Consider the following 21,066-nt stretch of genomic DNA (forward strand, 5'->3'; position numbering starts at 1 on the left):
GAGAGAGAGTACATGAGAGGGGGGAGGGTTAGAGGGAGAAGCAGGCTCCTCGCCAAGCAGGGAGCCCGATGCGGGACTCGATCCAGGGACTCCAGGATCATGACCTGAGCCGAAGGCAGTCGCTCAACCAACTGAGCCACCCAGGCGCCCTCTGTCGATCTCCTTTCTAAATGCCCCTCAAGCCCCCTCTCTCCACCCCACTGCCGTGCCCAAGCGGATCGCCATCCATACTGCCCTGGCTCATTGGCGTAGTCAGTGGCCCCACAGCCTGCTGCCTCCCCCTCCCTCACCTCATATACATATCTCCCTGAATTTTCATCTCAGAACACAAATCTGAGCATGTCTTCTTCACCCCCAGTTAAGCGGGCTCTTTGCAACTCCCGATGAGCTGCAGGCTGTCGGAACCACAGGAAGCAGGTGGCGATGTGTGCGGGCAGAGCTGGGGATGGGAGGGAAGCAGATAAGCGATAGGGGCTGGGGGTGCCGCGCAGCTGGGACGGCAGGGACGGGCCTGATCCCAAAGGCCCCAGGTGCAGGTGCCGTAGGCTCTGATATGCTGACGGGTGCAGGCCTGAGCTCCATTAGCTCCTAGTTAGCTTTGGTGGACCAGTGGTTGGCCACTGGGCAGGGCCCAGTCACAGAGCTTGTTGGCGGGCTCCTAACTTGAATGAGAAATGGCTTCTGAGGGCCAGTTATTCTTTCGAGGTCTGGAAAGACAAGTGAGGAAATCTTTTCTCTGCAAATGATTTTAGCCAAACCGCCGGGATGAGGAATGCCCCCAGGGGCCTGGCAGAGCCGAAGGCCGTGGCTTGCCGGGGGAGTGATTTGGTTTCTGTCTGCATTAGCTAAAGACATGTAAAGTGGATTCAGCGCACCCCCCCAAACTGAGCCACCACCATGAAGCTTAATTAATGCTTGCAAAGTGCTCTGAGGCCTCAGCTGAGAGGCCTCACCCGAACGCAGACTACCCTTATTAATCACTGCCACAGCACCGAGTGGGGTGGCCTGTGGGTAGCTGCCTCCATGAGCCATGGTTTTGAAGAGCGGCCCTCATCAGCTGGCTCCAAAGCAGCTTAGCTGGAGGCGGCGGCCGGTGCAGGAGCCACTCCACCCACCGGGCTGTTATCTCCGTGCTCTAAGGAGAGGGGATAAAACTCCCACCCTGCCGAGCAGGGATAATGGGAGGCCTGCCAGGTAATGGCGAAGCATCTTGTTAAATCCTGGGGGCCTAGGCTGTGCGGCCTTGCCAGGGCGAGCCAGGTGGAGGAGCGTGCTGACTCTGCATCAGGCGGGGTGTCTTGGGGCAAGTCCCTCAACCTCTCTGAGCTTCAGTTTCCTCATCTGCACAGCAGAATCATCATCATCACACCCTCTGCCTTACAGGATTGTCCGATTCAAATGACAGAGCACGTGAAAAGGCCTCTTGCCTACAGTAATGAAATCCAGGGTAAGAATAGTAATACTAATAGTGATAGCTGGTAAGGACACACCACATGGCAGGCATTCCCCTAGTGAGCTACTCTGAGCCCCATATTATAGACAAGGAAGCAGCAGCAGCACAAAGAAGTCCAGTGACCTCCAGTTTCCCACAGCTCGTGAACAATGGAGCCAGGAAATGGGCGCAGGGCAGGCTAGCTCCAAAGTCTGTTCTGCCCTCCCCTCTCGGACGCTGCCTTTATCAGCATAGCCATTATACTCATTTTAGGAACAGGACTGTGTGCTTCACTACGATCATCATCGTCATCGGGGTAAACAGACCAGCCCGTGCTTGGAAACTGGACCCCGAGGCTTCTGTGCTCTGTCGGGCAAGGGGTGTGGGAGTCTCTGGTCTTCTTTGATCTTTTGTCTTCCATAGGAAGGGAAGAAAATGTTATGGAGATAAGAGGTGAAGTGCGTGGGTTTTCTCACTCAACAAAACTCTGGAGGTGCAAGGAAATGTGTAGGCAACAGATTTGTAGGGAGAATCGTCAATAGATGCTGAGGAAGAGTGAAAACTGCAGGCTCCCACCCCCTTCCTCAGGTTAGGCAGTGAGGGGGACATTGTCCCCACATGCGACAGGCTAGGGGCTGCCTGTGGGTGACAGAGCAGGAGGTCTCTGGTCCCCCAGGCACTGACTGTCCCTCTTACACTGGCTGATCCCCCAAAGGAAGGCTCCCGAGGCTGATTAATGTGCTCCGCAAATCCCTGCAAGGGGCTCAACAGCCACCGCCTGTGAGCCTCTCCCTGTCTTGGTGGCCACAGCAGCTCCGAGACAGCTTCCGCCCAGCGGTGTGGCCCCAGGTCCCTCAGCCCTCCAGGACTAAACAGCCCAGCCAGACGCATGCTCTGCCCCCGAACCTCCCTTCACTTCTTTGCTCCTCTCCCCCTTTCCTGAGGCCCACCCCTACAGACCATACAAGGGCCTGCTCTGTGCCCAGCTGTGCCCTCATGCGACCCTCCCTCCGTCCTGCCTTCATGCTACCCCCCACTCGCCGCCCCCCCCCCCCAAGAGGATGCACTCCAGAGGCCAGTTCTAGAGCAGGTACAGGGATGGCTCCCTGCTCCCGACTCTCTTCATCCCCCAGAAAGACAAGGAACTCCAGTGGTACACCCATCTTTGGATGAGCTCAAAACCAAAGTTCAAGCCCAGGCGCCATTTATGAGGGGATAGAGCCAGGGGCAGGTTGACTATAGAAATGGACAAAAGAAAGGCTTTTGTAAGCCACCTGCCCTTTGAAATGGGCTTTTCTGTCCCAATATGGGTTCTAAACAGGTTTGCAAGGTAACGGGCAGCATATGGAGTGCCAGCGTGCGCTGAAATGCATAAAACCTCCTCAGCTGCCTGGAGGGGATGCGACGCTGTACCAGGGGTGCTATTCCGCTCCTTCCGCACTTGCCTTGGGGGAACGTGGCCCTCCCGGGAAAGTGAGTCTCTCACCCTAGGCAAGATCGCAGCTTTAAAAAATTTAGTGCAATTCTTTTTATATCAGATGGTTATATTTAAAGTAGCCAAAGGCCTAGATTTACATCGTCTTGGTTAAATTACTCATCACCTATCTCTCGTCTACAAACTTTTTTTCATTTTCTGAAGGCTCGGTTTGCATAAAGAGTTTGAGTTTTCGTTTTCCTCCAGCCAAGTATGTGCTCATTTATGTCATGGGCATTTTAATTGTGTTTCCACCTGCCTGGATTAACAATCAGCAAACATCCCCACTGGTCCCTCTGCCGGCCCATACAGTCTGCCGTGAGGTGCGGGGGCCTGGGTGGGCGCCTTTCTCCCATAAGAAAGTAAAACCCAATAGGCTAGAAACGCATCCTGGCTGACAGCCAGCACGTGCCAGGCAGGAAGAAGTTCCGACCCAACACATGGTAGGGCAGAGTCATGAGAGCAGCAGGATGTTATAAAAAACATTGTTATTAATGTCTACCATTTATTGAGCCCTTGATACACACCAGCCACGTGCTTACTGTGTGTATCTTCAAAATAATTCTGTGATGCAGGCATCAGGCCCACTCCCTGGCTGAAAAAACTCTGGTTTAGAGAAGTTGTGACTTGGCAAATGTCCCAGAGCTGGTAACTGGCAGCCGGGGCTCTCTGACAACACACCCCTACGGCTGCCTGTGTTTACTCATTTGTAGCCCACCTCATCCCAAACACTCTGAGGCAGCTCAGAGGAAGCTGGGTGATACAGCAAAACACCACAAATCACCATGGTGAGAAAGGTACTTTAAGGGGACTCAGAAGGCAACAGGGTGTCATGTAACACATGAACCTCACTCAGGGCTCTGAGCTTCCTAGCAGCCAAAGCAAAGAAAGGCTACTCTCTTCCCCCCAGTTACTGGTGTTGGTAGCATAAACACAAATCAAACACAGACCTAAGGCCCAACTTTTCCTAAATTCAAGTCCAAAAACAAACAAATGCCTCCCAAGTGACCTCTCAGGGAGGCTGGAGTGTACCAAAGGAGTGTAACAATAGAACAATTGAGGCATCTCAGCAGCGCAGGTGCCCAGGGTGGCGCTGGAGGCGTGGGGACGGGGAAGGGACGGGAGGGGCCATTGGCCAGCCCAGCCTCTCTCTCTGCTAGGCAATGGCAGCTTAGACTGGGGAACCCAATTTCTGTGCAGATTTGATAGTTCAAGGAAAGGAAGAAGGAAGGACGGAGCAGAGAAAGTGAGCCAGACTCTGGTTGTATGAGGCCTCGGCATTTCGACAAGGAACTCAGGAGCTGAGATGGCTCCTCAGGGGTGCCCCAGATGGAGGTCAAGGGGCCCAGCCTCAGTGCCTCCTCTCCATCAGCCAAGCACTGACCACAGGCCAGCCTCCAGGAGGGGCCTTAAACCTGAGTGCGGCAGCTCCCCTCGGCGGAGGGCGATTCCCAGGGAGGGACAAAGCTGTGAGAGCATCTGGGGGATGGACGTGTCAGCCCTAAAGATGGGGTCTAGGCAGAAACCACAGCAGCCACTACAAAGAGCCTTTGGGTGCAGTGTTTGTGACCGAGAACCCTCGCAGTCCATGGGGAGCTTTCCAGCCACAGAGCTCTTTTCTTTTTTTTTTTTTTTAATTTGGAGAATGAGAGAGTGTATGCACATGAGCAAGTGGGGGAGGGGCAGAGGGAGAGAATCTCAGACACACTCCCCACTGACTGTGGAGCCCAACACTGGGCTCCATCTCACCACCATGAGATCGTGACCTGAGCCAAAAATCACAAGTCAGGCACTCAACTGACTGAGCCAGGCAGGCACCCCTCCAGCCCCAGAGCTCTTGTGGGGGCTGAGACATCCTCCAAGGATACAGGCCTCCCACCTGGGCCTGGAAAAGGCAGGCACTAGGACCAGCCAAGACGGCCTTGGAACCTAGCCTTGGCCGTGCCACACCGGGTAGACAGGGCTGGAGCCCCTGCTCCTGTTAGCAAGGGCAGCAGTAATTTCGGCCTGGAAACTTCAACGGCCACCTAAGGCACACCTACCTACACACACACACAACTTCAGAAACACAAGGCCCATCAAGCGCCTGGCTTTAGCAGTATTATTGCTTCCTGGTGAACCTGCCAAGGTAAACTGTTAGCTAAGCATACAAGGAGGAGGCAGAATGAGGGAACGAGTTGGGTGGTGCCTGTAAGAGGAAACCTGCCAGGGTTAGGAGAAAATGGCCGTGGCCTTCGACCCAGACTTTGTAGGTTGCCAGTGACGCGATGGAGGAGAGTGTCACGAGGGACCAGGAGCACACCCTGCTGGGAAGGCTGCAAGGGCTCGGGGAGGGAAGCGTGGGACCCGGAGTGTAGGCCTGAGACAGCTGGGGCTCTCAGGCCCAGGGAGCTCAAGACGGGGAGCAGGTGGGGAGGACAGAGCAGCCCCATGAGAATTTTCATTCCCTGACCTGGGCCCAGCAGGGGCCTGCTCCCCACGCACAGTGGTGACAGAAGCCTGTCACTTTTCTTAATGGAGGCCTGGTCTCGGAGCCTCGCGGAAGGCAGGATCCCCGGCCCCATTCCGACTCCTTTTGGGTCTGCCTGGCCTCACCTAGCTACCCTGGCGCCCAGCGCAGGTGCGGTCGGTTCAAATCTGATGAGATGAACTCTTTAAATAGCTACCCTCATGGATAATCAATTATTTCAGAGCTTTAATACTAAATCAGGCCATTGGACACGTTTCGGGGGCACAACTGCTGTATCTGAGCCAAAAACTGCCCTTTCTCTTTCACTTTGCAAAGCAGACATGTCATGTTAAATCCCTAATGGTCTAAGACAAGTCTCTTCTGACCTAAAAAAGAAAAAAAGCTAAAGAGGAAGACTCTCCAAGATTTGTATAGGTAATTTGTAGATCTTTTCAAAGAAGGCTCTTCATTTGAAGGGTATAAAGGATCACAAAATAGAGCCTCTTCTGGCCATTTAAAACAAGTGTCAGCTATAAATATTTCTTCAAGTCGGGATTAAAATAATATATACACAGTAGCCGTGGTCACACTTTTCAGGTGACCTACAGTTAAAAGGTCCTAGCAGGGAGAAAATTTAAGATGTGGATAAAGTTTCCGCTGACAGATCTCTTGGAAACCCCCAAGAAGCCCGCTCCAAAACTTATAGCCAGGAAAACAAACCATCCGCAAACCTGCAGAGCTGGCTGAAATCACAGCCGAGCCTCAGCCTTGCTGGTCAGCCTGGATCTCTCTCCCGTGTGCACAGGTTAACATGGCCGCGAGCCCGAAAGCAACCCTCCAGGCTGTGTCCCCCGACCCCGCAGACTCCCAGGGTCTCCCTGAGCACCTGTTCTCCCAGACACCTCTCTGACCACTCCCTACGCTTCTCCACAGAGTCTGTTTCCTCGAACTCGAATGCCAGTGATTCCCGAAACTTCTCTTCCTCGCCCTCTTTGGGTCTCACCCTGTACTCGCCCCATGGGATCTCGTCCACTCATTGGCTTCAGCTACCAGTGTGCTGGCCTCATCCACTTTCCTATCTCTGGCTCGACTCTCTCCCTAACTGCACTTTTGAGTCCCATGCTCCAATGGACAGGGCCACCCGGATGTCCCTCCATCAGCTCAGTGGCTACCTGCCCAACTCTGACTCCTCACTGATGCCCAAATCCATACCACCCCTCCCCCATCTCATCTTCTCCTGAGGCATCACCATCCACCCAGGTGCCCAGGCCACAGGCCGGAGAGACCTCCTCCCAGGATCCCCTCTCCCCCAGCCCTCCGTGTGACAGCAATCCGTCCTCCAGATACAGCATGTCCTGTATCCCACCACCACGTCCCTGGGTGGCCAAGGCCACCCCCTGCCCGGCCATGCTGCCTCTGAACCCTTCCACTCCCACAGCCGGGGTGACCTTTGTAGAACACAAATGAGACCTGTCACTCACTGGATCTGATGTCTGCAGGATCTGGCCTCCGCGGGGCTCCTTCATCTCCCGCCACGCCCCTGCTGGCCAGACCCAAGAGCGGTTGCCTCTCCCTTCAGGTTTTTGCCCAGGGCCGCGCCTTCTGTTCTACTTGGACACAAGTCAAGAAACAAAAGCCAGCTCCCATTTGTGGGGCTTGGAGTCCTCCCAGGCCCAGGGACTGCCACCAGGAAACCTGACTCCACCTCCCAAATCCCCTCCTCTCTCCAGGGGGTGGGCTGTGCAGGAGAGACCAGGCTGGGCCTCCCCCCACCCCCCAACCAGGCAGGGCTGCACACAATTGAGCAAAGATGGAGCGTGGTTTTGATAAAGAAGAGGAGACACAGCTGCTCCTTATCTTCCCATAGGCCCTCGTAAAGACCTTCTCGGAAGTTCTGAATTAGTAAAGGGGAAAATGAGGATTTTACTGTCCAGGCTGCGTTTTCAAAACTATCATTCTCTATCATTCTCCAGTTGCCTGCTCAGCTTCACAAAAGCCATTGAATTACCAAGTGCCCCTTTAAAAATGTCTTCGTGATGAGGATCTCAAGGATACTTGTGTAGGGGCGCCTGGGTGGCTCAGTTGGTTAAGCGTCTGCCTTCGGCTCAGGTCATGATCTCAGGGTCCTGGGATCGAGCCCCGCATCGGGCTCCCTGCTCCACGGGAAGCCTGCTTCTCCCTCTCCCATTCCCCCTACTTGTGTTCCCTCTCTCGCGTGTCTCTCTCTGTCAAATAAATAAATAAAATCTTTAAAAAAAAAAAAAAAAAGGATACTTGTTTAGCTTCCAGCTGCAAGGACTTCCCAGGTCACCCAAGTCCGTATGCGGTGGAGGCCCATCAGAGTCTGGGGACATCCAGTGGCGGGGAGGGGGGGCCAGCTCAGGGGATCTATCCCCAGGCCGTGGTCCGGCGGCACCCTCCTCAGGATCCCCATTGCCAGTGGCCCAAGCCAGGCTTTCTCTGTCCCCTCAGGTGGAAGTCATGGTCAGGATGGTGGAAGGTTCTCTCCACTCAGTCCTCACCTGCACATTTGACCTCTAGGAGAGCCTGGAAAAGGGGGATCTTCCCAATTTTGCACGCGAGGGAATGGAGGCCCAGGGAGGTGAGGGTTCCTGCTCCAGCTTTCACACTTGGCATGTAGCAGCGGGTCAGGGATTCTGATCAAGGACCCTGGTCTGTACCGTCCATATTCTACCCCTTGAGAGTCCCTGACTTCGTGTCCTTGAACCTGCAAACAGAAATTTAACACACATAGGGAAGGGGAGGGGGGGATTAGTATGAGCTGTTTCCAAAGGAGGATTAGATCCTCTTTTGGATCCATTTTAATACACTGCCACGTTTTCATGACTAGCCTGGATTTCTCTGAGTCCACTTATCTTTTTATAGTTTGACCTTTACACAGGAAAAACCTCAATGATTTTCCACTGTTTTGAATAAACTGAAATGTATGTATTTTTCTGAATGATTACAGAATGAAACACAGGGCCTGTCACCATCAAAGTCCTTCAGGAGTAATTTCCTCTGGAGGACAGGGCTCACAAAACTACCCCCTCGTGATGGGGCTCTCGCAGCCATTGTTTATCTTCCAGCTGCAAGGACTTCACCACTCATGGTCTACACCCGAGGAGAGGAGAGCTTTGTCCTGGATTCAGGGGCAGGAGCAGGGCTGGGCCCCCACCTGCAGCCCACAGAGTAGCCAAAGCTATGGAGGCCAGGGCAGGAACACTGGGCCCCAAGGTGAGCTGACCAGACAGAGAGCATCACCAGCTCCCTCGAGGGCATTCCCTGAGCTCAGGTCCGATAGGCCGTCTGTTGACAGAGAGCAGGTGGTCCCCACAGGCACTCTGCCCAGAACTGGAAGGAAATAGAGGGCAGTGAGAAAAGCATTCACGGTGTGAGCTGGGGCAAATCACTTCAACCTTCTAAGCCTACTTTCTTTTCCATAAAATGGTAAAAAAAATCGTGGTTACTTGTAGGATTGTTAGGAAGTTAACAGAGTTAAGCTGGTGAGTACATAGTAGATGCTCAATAAAAGTGGCTCCATTTCCTCTTCAAGAGCCAAAACTTTTTAAAGAACGACTTCCTGACATAAAACGTACGCTGCCTTGCCTTCTTAAGCAATGGAGATGGAACATGATTTCACAATGTCTTCATAACTTGGGGATCCTCTTCACAAAAATATGAGAATCACAGAATATCAGGCTGGCGTGGGAACTGGGAGCCTGTCCAAGCTGATCCCTCACCATGATGATCGCACACAGTTGAGATTTTTTCTGAGCCACTTACGTTGTACCTTTTCTCTTGATTTTGATTTTTTCTCTTTCAGTTCAAATCAGGTAACAATGTTTATTAGAACTATGTGTCAAATAAAAGCAGGTTGGCTCTGAGTGAGGGCTTGAGGGTGTCTCCTTACAAAGCAGAACACGCTAGTATTGCAAGTGCTGTGGTGGCCGTTTTGACTGCGCAGAAACGTTTTCTGTTTACTTCCGGATTCACTGCTATGTTTTGGGAGGTAGATGTGGCTGGAAATCTGTTGAATTTCCTGATCTTGACCTTTTATATACATTTGGTGTTAAGTGGTTTGATCTCTTGTGGGACGAGGGGGCTGTCATGCTGGCTGTGCCGCGCCGCCCCCCCCCCCCCCCCACCGCGTGTCTGGCAGCCAGGGATGGCAGCATATCTGGGCACCGGGCATTGGGCCAGCAGGCACTCATGGTTCTTAGCAGGCTGCTGGGGGGTAACTTAACAGTCAGTGAAATCTGCCACGTCCTCACCGTCCACTCATTCCTCATAATCTGTACTTCGTGCCCTCTCTTCCTATTGCGTTCCCAGGAAGATGTGCAGCTCTCCCCAGAGTCTCGCTCTGGGCACAGCTCTGCCCAGTGGCAACTGCTTCTGCCTCCACGCATTGCATTTTCCCAGCATCCTCCTACCTCCTTTCCTCCTCCTTGTCTCCTTGCTGGTTCTAGGTGCCAGCCCTCCCCCCAAACCTATCTTTGGCTTCTCTTCTCAGCAAATGCCCCTTGGCTGCTCACAAACATCCTGATGCAAAAGACCCTTACCCACCTTCTGCCTCTGTGGCTCCCCCTGGTCCAGGCCCCCGTTCCCAGCTGCCTGCCACCTTCTCAAACTCATCATGTCCCCAAACACCTTACTTCCCCCCACACTCTCATTTCTGTGCAAGGCACACTGGCCCCCCCGGCGCCTCAATTTCCATTCCTCGCCCCCAGCTCCCACCCTCAGCACTTCCTGCTGGCTGCTCCACTGCGTGGGATCCCTAGGGCCTCGCAGCCACTTCCCCTGGGAGGGCATTAGGAATTCCGTTTCACAGAGTCAAAAACCAAGATAAAGCATGGGGCTTGCTTTAGTGGCCCAGGTAGTTTTCGGAGGATGTGGCACGTGTTGGCTGCGTGTTCCTCCATTGCTGGGCGTGGGCTCCATTTTCTTTGCTCATTATCCATCATCATTTCCACCTGCCCAACCTCAATTCTGGGGACAGCCCAGCCTCAGTGTGGCCCCCATCCCTTCCCCAGTTCCCCCATTTCCACTCCTTACTCCCTACTCCTCCGTTCATGCCTGCTGGCGAGTGAGGAGGGACTCCAAGCAGAAAATCCCACAAACTCAGGCTTCCAGTTTGAACTGTGGTGGTCACTTTGGCAGGGGATGGTGGAGGGTGGCAGCCCCAGCTCTGACCCATCTGGCCAGGCAGCGTGACCCCCATAACTGGAGCGCCCCACTCCAACCCTGCAGTGGTGCCTGAACACCAGGTACCCAAGGACTTTGTGCCTGTCCCTGATCGCTGGACTGAGGTGGTGCCGGCAAGACAGGCCTGGGCCCAGGAAGAGGGGGACCAGGCTGACCCTCCCTGTGGGTCTGACTACCCGAGGGGCCGCACACAGGCCCATTCTGCCTGGACGCTGCCCTCCTCCATGGCCACAGGGGCCTTCTGGCCTCCGAGCGGTCCAGCCATATGGTCCAGTCCTGCTGGCTTCTCAAACGTCACACCTTCGGGCCCAACAGTTGCCACCTCCCATTCTGCCACAGGGGCAGTCAGGGATGCCCCCTGATGCCCCACTGAGACAGAACTTGCTGGCATCTGCTGCAGAGCCCAAGCAGCTCCTGACCTGACGTTTTGGGAGCCGTGCTCCTGCCCTCAGCGGTCTTCACTCTGCCTGGACTCTGCATGGACGACAGGGCCAGGCCCATCGTGCTGCCGGCTCTATTTTACTTACACTGCTTGTAACAGGAGTGTTGGAGCCTTCCTCTGGCTTACATTGTAAGTCCTTCTCCAGGCCTGGGAAACTTCTGAATTAAAAAACAAAAAAACGGGCACCTGGGTGGCTCAGTCAGTTAAGCATCTGCCTTCAGCTCAGGTCATGATCCCAGGGTCCTGGGACTGAGCCCTGCATCGGGATCCCTGCTCGGCGGGGAGCCTGCTTCTCCCTCTCCCTCTGCCACTCCTCCTGCTTCTGCTTGCTTGCTCTCTCTCTCTCTCTGTCAAATAAATAAATAAAATCTTAAAAAAATGAAAAACCCAGGATCTACTCCACTATAGCCATTGAAGGCGGTAGAGAAACCGGTAAAATGACTCTCCGCTGAACCCTGCTGCAAAGTGAGGATTTGCCGCCAGGAACTCTCTGGGCACTCACAGCTTTCTATGCGTCTCAGGCGTCCAAAGACAGGCTGGTTTACATCCAGTAGCTTCTCCACTGTTTATTCTTCTTCTTTTTTAAAAAAGATTTTATTTATTTATTTATTTGACAGAGAGAGAGAGAGACAGCGAGAGAGGGAACCCCAGCAGGGGGAGTGGGAGAGGGAGAAGCAGGCTTCCCGCTGAGCAGGGAGCCCGATGCGGGGCTCCATCCCAGGACCCTGAGATCATGACCTGAGCCGAAGGCAGATGCTTAACCATCTGAGCCACCCAGCTTCCCCTCCACTGTTTATTCTTAACCCCTTCGCTTAGAGGTGCCATATTTAGTATATAAAAATATAGGACAATCCTACCCCTGAGGTTGGGGGGGTGGGCAGTGGTGAGGCCGGGAGACGAATTCATGCGTTATTGGTGCCTGATCCTCAGAGTGGCATCTGGAATGACAACACCAACCATGTTCAGGTTGGTGGGGCGGTCCTAGGTCTGTGGACGACAGGGCCCAACCCCCCAGCTTTCCCCATCCCCCTCTCCCCTGAGCCCTCCCTTCCCAAATAGCACCCATGGAGTCGGCAGTTTGTCATACCCTCACCAGACTTGCTGGGCATTTGTGAGCTCCGGGCACTGAGCTGTGCATCTTCTGAGTGCTGTCTTCAGTCCTCATGAGCTGGTGTTGGGGGGCAGGGGACTGTCTCTCCAGGGTCTTCACGGTGCTTGATTCCCACAGCACTCAGGCAACAGGCAGGACTCGTCTTCATGCCCCACCTCGCACATAGGGTCGGGGAGGTCATGAGGCTCGCCTGAGTGGGGACTAAGCTCAGCCTTCTCTCCCGTGGGTGTAAAACCTCTGTCAAGGACATGAGACTTGGGGGAGAGAGCTGGTGGGCCCTTCAGCGGCCGGGACAGGATAAGAAGCACATAACCACAGTCACAGCAAGCACAGGCTCTGAGCCAGACGCTGTGACAGGACTTTGTGTTGCATTTTATCCTCAGGACACCTTGATCTGGTGTGACTGACATACTATTCAAATCCCCACTTCTGCGAGGAAGAAAAGCAAGGCCCAGAGGGAAAACCTGACTTACCCGCAGCCTCCCAGCTAGGTGGGAGACCCGCTGCTGTGCCCGGAGGCAGCGCCCCTGCTCAGAGCTCCACATTTCAGACGCTCCGGCCCCCAGCACAGACCCAGCATGGCTGGGACAGGAGGGATCCAAACACCCTGCCTTTGCCATGAGCAATGTCTTGCTTGCAGATGCTTCCCCCCTCCTGAGGGCTTGATGTCCAGGCCACGGCCTTCAGCCCTCCCCCACTGCACCCTTCCCCTCTGCCAGCATCTCAGACTTCAGGAGCCTCCAGAGACCCTGCCTGCCTGAGCCCAGGACTTCATTTCTCAGGAAAGTCATTCCCTGCTGGGACCAAAATGAACCCTCTAGGGATTTTTTCAAACAAAATGGTGAAACACAAAGGATCTTTAGAGCAGCACAGGAATCTGCACTGAGTAATTGAGGATGAAAGGCGACTGCAGACCAACTGTAAAATGCAGTGCCTGCTGGAATCCCCCCCCCAAAGCCTGCCGGGAGGACCACTAAAGACCGGTCAGCATTGTTACTGAGGGCCCCTCCCCCTCCAGGCCCCCTCCCACCATCTACCTACTGGCGAGGAGGTGGGGGCTTTGTGAGACCGGACACAAGTCTGCCTAAGCAGAGCCCTTCGGTGAGCACGCCATCATAGGGGCCACGGCAGACCCTTCTAAAATGAAGTCCAATAATACAACTGTATCAACTCTTCTAATGCTTCATAACCTCCCCTCTGCCTCTGGGCAGGTCCATCCAGAATTTCTTCATGGCAAAAGCAGAAAACTGGAAGATTCGATTGTTGTCACTGAGAGTTGCGAAAACGCTCCCACTACATTGCAAAAGGTGTTTGTCGTTTTACGAATACGTTTCCCATTTTTGGTTTGTGAGCTGTTATTATCCAACTAGCAGCAGACATACCCAGGGGGTGCTGGGAATGGGTCCTTGCCCGCCCGGAGTTCTCAACCCAGGGGAGACAAAGCCACGTTTGAGCTCTTTATGTGCAAAATGTACCAGGTGCTGTCTAGGCAGAGCGGAGAAATCGAACACAGCCTCTTCCTGAGGACAGGCCAGACACGCTGAATGCCTGCATCCTGGTCCGGAGTGACTCATTCAGCAATGAACTGATCAAATCAGAGCTTATTCCAGGTTTCACCCAGATCTTAGTGGGCGTGTCTGTCATTCTTGCCCAAGCTTTGCCTCTCACAAAAAAATGTCAAAATCCATCTTTCCCTTCTAAATGTTTAAAAAATATCCCATTTCCCCAAAAGTTTCCTCTGCCTCTCTTGCTTTTTTTATAAATTCATGACTGATTAGTCAAGAATTGACATAGTTGGTCCATTTCAGTAGTTGAACCTACGTCATTGATTATGTTGCCCTTCTGACCTTGGATTCCAGGAAGCTCAGAGCCAAAAGTAGACCTTGGTCACAGAAGTGAGGATAGCCATTACAGTTAACAAAACTTGTATTCTCTTTTCTTATTGAGTTCTGATTTCCCATTTCAATTTTAATAACCCCACTGTCGTATCTTTTGTTAAAAACCTTTACAAATCCTTTTTTGATAAGAGGAAAGAATAAATGAAGTCAATTTTTAGAAAGGAATCCTCTCAAAATATTCTTGCAAGAGAAGTTATTGATCATTTAAACTATCCTTTTCCAAGGAAGATAGCCTTAATTTACGCCTATGAGCAAGGTTCTCTGCACTGCCACGATGCTCAGACATGAATTTGGTAAATTGATGGGGACAGTTCTCATTGCCTATGGTCTGTTTTCCCTTAAGTGCCCTTAGCAACCTATGTGCAAATCAATGTATCTTGCCAAGATACATTTACGGTTAAGCAATAATTATAATGTGCCTGGACCTGCACCTCAAACCTTTCACCTCAAGCAGGATCCATGTCCCTTTGATCTCCTCCTGATCAAGCTTCTGCCCCAGGACAGGCCCTCACACTCCCAATTTCTCTGAGAAGTAATTTGAAGACCACATTAATGAGCAAACAGCCTGGAACACCCATCTGATTTTAGAAGATTCTCTCAGGCGAGCATTAAATCCTCAGTCTCCGCCACCCACCCCCCTGCCCTCATGTGCGGCTGCCACCGACTAGCTGATTGTGTTCTGCAAATGTTTGTAAATTTCAGAGGCCGTGTCTCCTCCTCCGCGCTAGGGTGAGCTTCCACCCGCCCTGAAACTGTGTTTTCTGAGTCTTTTGTGTCTCCTAATGGTGCCTGGAACATTTTGCACATGATAAGGAACTCAAATAAAATGAACAATAAGCGTCCCCAACCAGCTAGAGCTTTTTATGAGGCTCTCAATGAAAACACTGAACCGCATCAACGTCTGATCAAGGCAAACATCTGGAGATGCCAGTGGCAGGCGCCCAATTATGCTGAGGCTGATGAATGGGCATGGAGTTCTTTGGGGCTCGGCAGCATCACTCAGCTGGGCCCGCTGCTACTTAGGCAACAGGCTTCCCCCTCCCAGCATCCCATGCTGGTCTGCAGGGGCTGGGAATGCTTGCAATCCACCGACCAGCCCAAGCGCCCCCAGCCACCCACCACCACGGGTCTGTTGCCCTGTCCCTGAGGAAGAGGAGGGCCAGGTTAAATGCACTTTCCCATTCACTTTTCCATTTCACAGAGAATATCTTATTTTCTCTACAAAAGTCTTAATTATACCATAGGTACCATCAAATGGCACTAAGTGATAACTAGATGTTCAAGAGGTTGACATGTATATTTTTCAAGTAGCTCCGTGATTTATTATCTAATTTAGGTAAATGGCAAATAGTGCTATCATAATAGCCCCCTTTTCTTCTGGTTTCCGCCTCATTGTCTCTGGGTATAGAATAAGAGATGAATCATCAAACGAGCCCCCTGGGAAGAATGACAGGCTGGCTAAGAGCATAGACCCTCACAACACAGCCATGGGGCTGCAGATCCCAGCCTTGCGGCTGACCAAGGGCAAAAGCGGTGACCTCTGAGGCCTTCTCAGACTAGGACTGGGTTGAGAATTGAGTGAGATAAGGCTCGTGGCACTGCGTGTGGCGCTTCGTTGTACCCCAAGCCGCCACGTTCATCTGAGTGTAGCTGGGTTCGCGATGGGAACGGACCATAAGACCTCCCAGACAGAATGATTCCGTTCGTCTCCTTTAATGAAGCCTGGCCAGGCAGCCGGGGCCAGGCAGCTGGCAGGTGTGGGAACCGTGCCGGCCAGGCCAGCAGGACAAGAAGATGCAGGGCAGCCATTGAGTCCTAAGGCTGTGACCCCAAACCCTCATCATAGCGCCTGTCTTGGGGGAAGAAACCTTCCTACCTGCTCCCAAAAGCTAGAGATTAAACAAATGATAAATCCCCAAAGTTAAAAACCAAACCAGAAGAAGAGGGAAATCCCATTTTCTGAAAGTTACCACATATCTGGCTAAAAGCCAGGTCTACCCCAGCTTGGCCCATAGGGCCCAGCAAGTCTGCACTCGTGTGACTGGGGTGACAGAGAGGAAACTCACAGTTTCCCCGCTTCTAGTGTTGCCAAGAACAGGGTCTCCCACAAGGTTCCAGGTCCCAATCAAGTGCCAGTGACTTTTTGTTTCCAATTTGGGTGGAGAGCTTTCTTTTCTACGCTGTATTCTTGGAAACATCGTTTCTCGCCGTCATGATACCCCCAGGTTCTGTACTGGGCTGAGCTGCAGACACACCAGCTTCCGGGAGCTCGTGCCTCAGTGGCGGGTGGGCCAGGGACACAGGGGACTCCTCTCTTCCTCCTCCTTGAGAGATCCCGACCTGACCCTGCAGTCCTGCTACCAAAAGCCCTTTGCCAGACCCTCCTCGTGCACCACCCCCTGCACACCCATCCTTGCATTTCCCAAGCTGTGGTCATGAGGATTCCAAGAGAAAACAGAGAAACCAGGCCAGGGCGGGTAACGTGCCCGCCACCCCAGCCATGCTGACTCCTGCCAGCCAGGACTGGTGCTCCCTGCGAAATCAAGTGCATGGGCTTTCCAACAGCTCTGCTCCTCAAAGCCCATGGCCCCTCTGACTCCCGTATAACTCTTCTCGTCTAAGGACGGAGTCTTCCCTCCTCCCTTACAGGAAGATCCAGTGGAGTATTCTCCAGGACGTGATGCCCAGCCCTGGTTTTGAAATGAGCCTGGGGTGAATTACCACACAAGTGATCAGACATCAGCAAATCCGTTCTAATTCACTCCCTTTAAAACTTTTGTTTTCTATACAGGATTAGGTTAAAAAAGAATTTAATCACACCAAATCCACTTCCAAAATGGTTACAAAGCCTAAGATCAAGAGGGATGATCAGAAGAAAAGACTAAACCCCTGGTGTTGAGAATTCAGGTTTGGTACTTAACTGATCAAACCAGCCTTCCTGACCCCGAGGAGCAGCCTTCCTCCAGGCTGGGGGTGCTGTCTTCGGTGTTCTCGAGCACAAATGAAGACAGGTAGAGGTGAGAGCAGGACACTTTTCTTTACACGGAGACCAGTTCTGAGGTGCAGCAAATTGGCCCTGGTGTCTACTGCGAGCCAGGTGCTGTTCTGGGTGTCGCGGATCCAGTAGTGAACAAAACAGACAGGAGCAGTGCCTTCGTGGAGCTTTACCTTCTAGTGGAGGAAGAAAGACAACATGGAAATGCATCCTGGGTTAGATGGTGATACTTTGGAAAGAAACGTGGAGCAGGGTAAGAGCATAGAGGGTGATGGGACGGGGCATTAGTTTGCACATGGTGGTACTGGCTATTCCGAGGGGGTGGCATCTGAGCAGGGACCTGAAGACAGTGAAGAAGGGGGACATCTGCAGGCAGGGTGTGACAGTGGGAGCCATGACCTGGGGCCAGAGGTAGGCGGGCACTGTGTGTGCAGCATCCTGATCCAGCATCTACAAATCCACTCTCCAGCTCATCATCGTACGGGAGCCAAGCCTCCTCACCAGCAAGTCAGCAGAGTGCGTCTCTGCCCGAAGAGCCATTCTTGCCCTTCTCAGCAGCTTCTTGGAAGCCTCCTAACTCAGCACTCATTGGCTTCCCAGGAGAATGATGTTCCAATTTAGGGTTGCCCAATCAGGAAAGGTTCTAGCCAGCCATTGCCTTAAACACTCCGTCGTGGCACCCACGGTGCTACATAACCAATCAGACCATTAGAAGGACCCCCCATATCTGCCACCAGCATAAACCTGTCCACTGACCTCATGAGGGCCCTGCTCTGCAGGGCTCCTACAGCTGGTGTCTAGATGAAAAGCCCGACCGAGTCATGATTCTGGCCTAAAGCTTGTCCACAGACTATGACAAATGTACTCTCCAGAGTCAATCCCAGGCTCAGACCTAGCACCTGCATTCAGCCCCCTTTCTGGAACTGGTACGTCTCACACCATCCCCATTTTCCAGGAGAGAGAAATGAGGTCTACCTGGAGAGGTGGGCTGCCTTATCACTCAGGGTTCAATCAAGGAGGCAGAACCACTGTAAGTGTGATGGAATAAGGAATTTATTATAAGAGTTAGACCTTAGGGACGCCTGGGTGGCTCAGTCGGTTAAGCGTCTGTCTTCAGCTCAGGTCATGATCCCAGCGTCCTGGGATCGGGTCCCACATCAGGCTCCTTGCTTGTCAGAGAGCCTGCTTCTCCCTCTACCTGCTCTGCCTGTGCTCCCCCTGCTTGTGCTCTCTCTTTCTGACAAAAAAATAAATAAAATCTCTTTAGAAAAATAAATAAATAAATAAGAGTTAGACCTTAACAATTGTGAGAGGAGCTAGGGGAGCAAGAGCCCAAGAGGGGACGTGGTGGATCTGAGGACGGTCATTAGCCAGCCCTAGTGTGGGTGAAGGGGTGTGGAGGCTTGCACAGAGGTCTGGAAGGCAGGCCCATATAGCGAAGGGAGGCTGGGGTAGGAGCCTATGGAACATCACTGGCTCTCAGTGCCACTGCCTCTGTAAGTTTGTGGAAAACGGTCTGGTGTGGGCCTGGGATTGCTGTTGGTCAACTCAGCTGGCATGTGGGAAGGAGGCCGGGACAGAATGTTCCATCGAATGCAAAAGTGACCCATGCAGTCACAATCACCCAAAATTCTGATTATTATTTTAGCCCTATGTGATTCCCAAACCACCAGTCAGAAGAGAGTCTGTCCCACTCAGAGCTGGCCAGAAGTTTGCCATGTCCTTGAGCTATGTAGCTGAGAGTTTTCGGATTCTCAGGCACAGAAGGGGCAGGAATAGCCAGCCCCACACACTGGCTATTTGCCCAGGTTCAGTTTTGGACAAGGAGGTATTCCGGGTGTCTGGGCACCTTTGTCAGGACTTGAAGGATGAAGCATAGTGGGATGAGGCTGAGGCATGCATGTGGCCAGTCTGAAAGATGCCCCTGTCTGTGTCTGGAACACATGAGTGAATGTACCTAATAATGGACAGTACTAGAAAAGTTCGTCTCTCCCACTTAACCTTTTTAAAACTATCAGCAAAAGGGTTCCTCTTGTCTGAGTCTAATCCAACCACCACTGTTGTCTAACTCACTGGACCAGCTTCTGTATCTTGACAAATGTTACTTTAGAGCCACCCTATTGAATTAGGAGCTGCTTATATCTGATTTACCCTGTAACAGGGTTAGGTCCATTTCCTAGGATGTAGCAGAAGGGCCTGATGGTCACCAAGCTGATCCATAATTACCTCTTAAAATTATAGTCCAAATGGGTCATGTCAACAAGGTCCCCCAACTAAGGGGGCACCCCAATCGAGCTGGGCAAGATTTGACAAGCAGCACCACAGCAGAACCCACGACACCCTCCCCCAGGGCCACACTGCATGTATTTGAGGGTCCCCCTTCCAGAGGCCACTTGCCAAAGGTGAGAAGTGGGACCAGAAGGCTCTGTGGCAGGGTGGACTGAGAAGAGCTCTGGTTTCAGAGTCCGACGGAGCCGGGTTCCAATCCCACCTCCTCCGTGGTGGTCTTGGGGAGCGCACTTCCCCTCTCTGAGCCTCAGTCGCCTCATCTGTAAAATAGGAACAATAGTAGCTACTCTGTATGCTGTAGTGTGGAGAAGAGTGATGACATCAGGAACTTGGCCTCAGCCCCACAGAGTCAGGAGCTTTGGGGTATCATGGGCATCGCTGACATACCCCATTTGTAATGAGGTGCTTTTCTCTAGACAAGGTTACTACAGAAGCCAGGTCAGTGCCTGGCTGCTGGCTGAGTCCTCAATCAATGAGGTCAGGCGATGAAAAGCTGAGAGTATGGGCAAGAAGCAGCTGATTGGGTGCCAAGGCCTCCAGGAGAATAGGGACCACCACCCATCCCCACATTGTAGTCAGTTGCCTCTGGGGGAGCCTGGGCCTGCAAGGTCCTTCTGTGTGGGTGTCCCCAAGATGGGATGGGTGGCACTTAGCTCTTCCACCCTATGGGACTGGAAGTGATCCCCTCAGTCCCACTCCCCTCCATCCCAGGGACGGGTGACCAGACGTGCAGTGGGGCATCAGGCCAGGGGACAGTGGGAGGAGGATGGCGGCCCCTCCTGCCTAATCCCGCACCTCCACCCTGAACCCTGGGTAGGAGTAGCAGAGGGCCCAAGTCCCCATCTGGGGAAAGCAGGGCCTCCCCCTGCAGCCTAGCCAGGCCTGAGTTTGAATCCTAAAGTGACCTCCCCCACCCCCACCCAGAGGGGCAGTTTTCTTCCTTCAGTGTTTGAAAGAGAGTCCCAGAGCCTCAAGGTGTGGGGAGAGGCTCTGTGGCCTGAGGAGGTCTGGAGAGTCTGCTCTCCTCGAGCAGAGCCAACCGCTACAGCCTCCGTGTTTAAAAACGAGTGAATCAACAGAGGCACTGTTCATCAATATTTTAAAAGAGAACTGTAATTAGAGGTTGGTGAACCCCCACAGCCCCTGGCCACGATGTCAAAGGCTTCCTTGACCTGGAGCCGGGAACAGAATGAAAAGCCACCACAGACACGGTCGGCCATGGCGTGTCTGGCCGCAAATCCCGCTTGCCAGGAGCTCCCCACCGAGGCTCATCAAAGATTCTGTGGCCAATAGAAGTAGCATTTCACATGCGTCCACATTCTTTCATTCCTAGGTGGTTTTTCTTTCTAAACTTGGGACTATGGGCGTTCTATTTTAAGAACATTAATTACTGCCCAACTTTCATGTACTAATGTGAACAAAAAAAACCCAACTTTGAACGGAGGAAAGGAAACAAAAGTAATTTATGGGATAATTTTGTGTTCACATCCCTCAAGGTTGCCTGAGTACATTTGTCTAATGCATTTATTTCTGGTCAAGAGAAGTGAATGGCTAGCTTTTTGGTGGTTTCTGGAGAATGAAGGGAGGGCTGGCCACCTCAGGCCAGGAGCCCTCCTCAGGGCTCAAAGAGATAGTGTCAGGAAGGTAAAAATAGAGTGAGGGATCCAGCACCAGCTTTGACACAGGGTTTTCTCATCCAGGCACTGCCACGTAGGGCCCTCCTTTTCCAGCTATTCTAAGTGAAAAAGGAAAAAAGATTATCTGAGAATTA

The 21,066-nt window shown here is 52.7% G+C and overlaps 1 protein-coding gene and 2 long non-coding RNA genes across 10 annotated transcripts in view; 1 reads left to right on the forward strand and 2 right to left on the reverse strand.

Moving 5' to 3' along the window:
* SMPD3 (sphingomyelin phosphodiesterase 3) overlaps positions 1–21,066 on the forward strand; it is an 82,756-nt gene that overhangs the window by 26,378 nt on the left and 35,312 nt on the right. The gene's annotated exons all lie outside the window — the stretch shown is intronic.
* On the reverse strand, positions 77–17,033 carry LOC118023640. Of its 4 annotated transcripts, none has more exons than XR_004682870.1 (6): positions 12,090–17,033; positions 11,860–11,940; positions 11,088–11,160; positions 7,630–8,083; positions 6,837–6,962; positions 77–707 (listed from the first exon to the last, which is right to left on the reverse strand). It is a non-coding gene; the product is annotated as an uncharacterized LOC118023640 (long non-coding RNA). The 4 variants fall into 4 exon arrangements; XR_004682869.1 differs by having other exon boundaries at positions 78–707; positions 6,837–6,965; positions 11,088–11,188; XR_004682867.1 differs by having other exon boundaries at positions 79–707; positions 6,837–6,965.
* Positions 19,009–21,066, reverse strand: part of LOC118023639 — a 30,010-nt gene continuing 27,952 nt past the window's right edge. For all 5 annotated transcript variants that reach the window (XR_004682863.1, XR_004682864.1, XR_004682865.1 and 2 more), the window contains one exon: positions 19,009–19,555. This is a non-coding gene — a long non-coding RNA (uncharacterized LOC118023639). The remainder of the gene's footprint in view (positions 19,556–21,066) is intronic.

This window comes from Mirounga leonina, unplaced genomic scaffold, assembly GCF_011800145.1.
Source record: "Mirounga leonina isolate KUSES-001 unplaced genomic scaffold, KU_Mleo_1.0 Mir_180, whole genome shotgun sequence".
Taxonomy (NCBI): domain Eukaryota; kingdom Metazoa; phylum Chordata; class Mammalia; order Carnivora; family Phocidae; genus Mirounga; species Mirounga leonina.